The following is a 5,523-nucleotide window of genomic DNA, read 5'->3' as shown; positions in this document are numbered from 1 at the left end:
TTTGACAAACAGCACATAAGATAAGAAGCCTCAAAAGCTGTTGATTTCACACGCACACACACACGGTTATTTCCTGTATTTCACAACTAGGTAAATACACACACACACACACACACACACACACACACACACACACACGGTTATTTCCTGTATTTCACAACTAGGTAAATGCACACACACACACACACACACACACACACACACACACACACACACACACACACACCAATCAGCTGAGTCATCGTCTGCCTGTGTTCCGTTGCGCCAAGGCTGGGCCATGCTTCTGGGTGGGGCCCGTCTCCCTTTGAGCTGTTTGTGGGATGAGTGGAAGGGAGGAGGATTTGGAATGGAACACACCAGGAAGAAGAGTGGATTATGGAGCATGAGGGAAGGAATGAAGGCCGGATATGTGGATCAGTGATGAGGAATATGGCCTTAGGAGAGACATTGTTGAGGCGTGCAGTGTCCATAAATATAAAGAAGGAAAAGATGGACAAATATAGATTGGGAGACAGACCCTGGATACTACGCACATATACTCTCTCTCTCTCTCTCTCTCTCTCTCTCTCTCTCTCTCTCTCTCTCTCTCTCTCTCTCTCTGACATTGCTTTCCACATGTTCTTGTTCCCAGCATTATCTCTGCCTTATAAAAAAAGGAGAGAGAGAGAGAGAGATGCTTCATTATAACAATTTTTTAATTTTTTTTTTACGTCTACGCTTATTGCGCCGGTAGGCTTGCTTGAGGGGCCTGGGTGGTATTCGGCCCCAGCCCGTCACGGCGCAGGCAAGTGTTTATAGTGGCGCCATCTTCTCCTGGCTCATGCTGCCCCCCGGAACTCCTTCTTGATTCACTTGGACGGTTTCCTCTAGAGTCCGGGTTGATGGGTGGTCTTCAGGACAGCATGTGGGTAGTTTTAAGCCACTCGGCGGTGACTGAAAAACCCCAGGTGGTAGCGTGGGGATTCGAACCCGCGTCGTCCATCACGCGGTGAATGTGGGCCCAGCACGCTACCACTCAGCCACCGCCTACTCTCTGAATTTGCCAGTAAGGAATCGACTATATACAAAAGAATTCTGATTATGGAAAGGAAACTAGACAAGTGGAGTGTAATAGTCAGTAGCAGAGACGAGGAGGACTTAGCAAGATAGGAAACTACAAAGGGATCTCCGGTCATGAGTACGCAGCTTAGAAGGCCGGGAAAAACTGAAAAGTTACCGTCTCTCTATAATCATTTCACTCTATAAATCAACCTATATGAAGCGCCTTATTATACATATTATTTTTATTATTTTATTTAGTATTCAACCCTATTTCTTCCCAGTTATGAATAATACATTTAATTTGCTTTCTTTTGATACCAAATATATATATACAGTACCCTCTCGAGTTTCGCGCTATCCGAGTTTCGCGATCCTCGAGTTTAGCGCTTAGTCCTAAATTCTTAACATCACGACTTTCGCGCATTACCGCCACGAGTTTCGCGTTGCTTTGACATGTACGGGTCACGTCTACCTACCGTCGGCGTCATGCGTTCTGCCTTAAAAGGCGGTGTCCAACCATTGGGGCTATGGGCAGCCGCGGTTGCCCGTATGCCCATCCGGGAGCAAGATGTTGCTTGTCGGTATGAATGGAAAGCGGTTGTGAGGACGAGCGTGGGTACCAAACAGCTGCATGTAAACAAACAGACGACGGCAGTGGCTGAGGAGCAGTGGAAGACGGCCCACCAAGAGACTCGTAAAATGGACTGGCAGAGCTGCTTTGCTTACTGCTTGATTAACAAGATAAGAGAACACCCCGTGCTGGGGAACCACAGTCAGGTGGAAAATGAAAACTCTATTAATACAGATTAATAATAAAAAAAAAATGGAAAGCACTTCATAAATAAAAAGAAGTTATAAGCAAAAAACTAGGACGTTTCCAAATCGCGGCAAAGGGACCGAAAAACAGGCTAGTTTGTGACGGCTCGACGACAGACTTGGAATCGAGCTATCAAAACATCCTTCGAGCTGGTCAAACTACATTGCCACGAGGGGCTGCATGCCAAATTACAGCCTTCTAGAGGAAATAGCAAGGCCACACTAGACGAAAACGGCAAAGTGTCTGGAGTTCGTCAAAATCGCTCTCGACAGGGTTTACGTTTCGAGCTCTAGCGACGAAACTGCTGGGAGTAGGGAAATGTTATGCACCATATTGGAAAGCACATTGGTAGGGCTAAAGTATTTATTAAATAAGTTGTTTGAAATTCTCAAAAAATGAGTGGGTTTCAAGGTTGGGAACTCGAAAATAGGAGTTTTTCAGAGTAGTTTTTTTGCGAATTTATATATATATTCTCTCTCTCTCTCTCTCTGGCTGGCTGGCTGGCTGGCTCTCTCTCTCTCTCTCTCTCTCTCTCTCTCTCTCTCTCTCTCTCTCTCTCTCTCTCTCTCTCTTTGGCTGTTGCAACATTCATGACTTCCTATTCACAATATCCCACAATCTCTGCTCAAGACTTCTTCAATGTTTTCATCCTTTCCAGTTGATGTGCTTCTGAAGGCCACAGGGGACGCACCAATTATGAAGAAGAAGAAGTGGGCTGTGGAAGGGGAGAAGCGAGTTGGCTGGGTGTCCGACTTCATCCGAAAATACCTCAAATTGGACCAGAGCGACTCCCTGGTATGTTCTGGCGTACCTGACCTCTCCACACCAAGGTTGGGTTCAAGGGTCGGGGGATGGGGTGCTACAATTCAATGAAGATAAATGTAAAGTCATGCATCTTGGGAAGGGATATCCAGCACACCAATACCACATGGGAAACACTCCACTATCCACCACAGAGGCAGAGAAAGACCTGGGAGTGTATGTTACCAGGCTACCAGTGAAGGGATATCCAGCACACCAATACCACATGGGAAACACTCCACTATCCACCACAGAGGCAGAGAAAGACCTGGGAGTGTATGTTACCAGGCTACCACTGAAGGGATATCCAGCACACCAATACCACATGGGAAACACTCCACTATCCACCACAGAGGCAGAGAAAGACCTGGGAGTGTATGTTACCAGGCTACCAGTGAAGGGATATCCAGCACACCAATACCACATGGGAAACACTCCACTATCCACCACAGAGGCAGAGAAAGACCTGGGAGTGTATGTTACCAGGCTACCAGTGAAGGGATATCCAGCACACCAATACCACATGGGAAACACTCCACTATCCACCACAGAGGCAGAGAAAGACCTGGGAGTTTATGTTACCAGGCTACCAGTGAAGGGATATCCAGCACACCAATACCACATGGGAAACACTCCACTATCCACCACAGAGACAGAGAAAGACCTGGGAGTGTATGTTACCAGGCTACCAGTGAAGGGATATCCAGCACACCAATACCACATGGGAAACACTCCACTATCCACCACAGAGGCAGAGAAAGACCTGGAGTGTATGTTACCAGGCTACCAGTGAAGGGATATCCAGCACACCAATACCACATGGGAAACACTCCACTATCCACCACAGAGGCAGAGAAAGACCTGGGAGTGTATGTTACCAGGCTACCAGGGAAGGGATATCCAGCACACCAATACCACATGGGAAACACTCCACTATCCACCACAGAGGCAGATAAAGACCTGGGAGTGTATGTTACCAGGCTACCAGTGAAGGGATATCCAGCACACCAATACCACATGGGAAACACTCCACTATCCACCACAGAGGCAGAGAAAGACCTGGGAGTGTATGTTACCAGGCTACCAGTGAAGGGATATCCAGCACACCAATACCACATGGGAAACACTCCACTATCCACCACAGAGGCAGATAAAGACCTGGGAGTGTATGTTACCAGGCTACCAGTGAAGGGATATCCAGCACTCCAATACCACATGGGAAACACTCCACTATCCACCACAGAGGCAGATAAAGACCTGGGAGTGTATGTTACCAGGCTACCAGTGAAGGGATATCCAGCACACCAATACCACATGGGAAACACTCCACTATCCACCACAGAGGCAGAGAAAGACCTGGGAGTGTATGTTACCAGGCTACCAGTGAAGGGATATCCAGCACACCAATACCACATGGGAAACACTCCACTATCCACCACAGAGGCAGAGAAACACCTGCTAGTGTATGTTACCAGGCTACCAGTGAAGGGATATCCTGCACACCAATACCACATGGGAAACACTCCACTATCCACCACAGAGGCAGAGAAAGACCTGGGAGTGTATGTTACCAGGCTACCAGTGAAGGGATATCCAGCACACCAATACCACATGGGAAACACTCCACTATCCACAACAGAGGCAGAGAAAGACCTAGGAGTATATGTTACCAGGCTACCAGTGAAGGGATATCCAGCACACCAATACCACATGGGAAACACTCCACTATCCACCACAGAGGCAGAGAAAGACCTGGGAGTGTATGTTACCAGGCTACCAGTGAAGGGATATCCAGCACACCAATACCAAATGGGAAACACTCCACTATCCACCACAGAGGCAGAGAAAGACCTGGGAGTGTATGTTACCAGGCTACCAGTGAAGGGATATCCAGCACACCAATACCACATGGGAAACACTCCACTATCCACCACAGAGGCAGAGAAAGACCTGGGAGTGTATGTTACCAGGCTACCAGTGAAGGGATATCCAGCACACCAATACCACATGGGAAACACTCCACTATCCACCACAGAGGCAGAGAAAGACCTGGGAGTGTATGTTACCAGGCTACCAGTGAAGGGATATCCAGCACACCAATACCACATGGGAAACACTCCACTATCCACCACAGAGGCAGAGAAAGACCTGGGAGTTTATGTTACCAGGCTACCAGTGAAGGGATATCCGGCACACCAATACCACATGGGAAACACTCCACTATCCACCACAGAGGCAGAGAAAGACCTGGGAGTGTATGTTACCAGGCTACCAGTGAAGGGATATCCGTGCCAATGACAGCGGACGGGTTAAATTACCGACTCTTGGCTCCAATCAAATCCTGTTAAAATGTCTTACAACCGTTTACAATCCTCAGCTATGTTATTAATCCAATCCTGCCTCTTTCCCCCCTCAGTTTGTGTACGTGAACCAAAGCTTTGCACCAGCGCCGGACCAGGTGGTGAGGAACCTGTACGAGTGTTTCGGCTCCGATGGCAAGCTAGTCCTTCACTACTGCCGGACACAGGCTTGGGGTTGAGTGCAGATATTTAATTTGAACCCACAGACACAGACACATTTCACCGCCCAAGAACACATATTTGACAAGGCTTTCGTGGGAGTTGTGGGCATTTCCAAGAGTAGCTTTATGACCCTGGTGGTAGTTTGACCCTTCCTCTGTATCGTGAACCTGAAGAAACAATCATTAGAACCCAACTGACCCCATCTTTGACCTTTAGAAATAGCTGGTATGAGAAGCGAAGGGGTCTTGTTATACCAGCTTATAATATGGTTTTAATACCTCATATACTTGTGTTAATGTCAATCGTATGTGAAAGTTAACTCCTGGAGGCTATGTTGGTATG

This window comes from Eriocheir sinensis, chromosome 6 (genome assembly GCF_024679095.1).
Source record: "Eriocheir sinensis breed Jianghai 21 chromosome 6, ASM2467909v1, whole genome shotgun sequence".
Classification (NCBI taxonomy): domain Eukaryota; kingdom Metazoa; phylum Arthropoda; class Malacostraca; order Decapoda; family Varunidae; genus Eriocheir; species Eriocheir sinensis.
The sequence above is the reverse complement of the archived record's forward strand: the minus strand, read 5'-3'. Positions refer to the sequence as shown.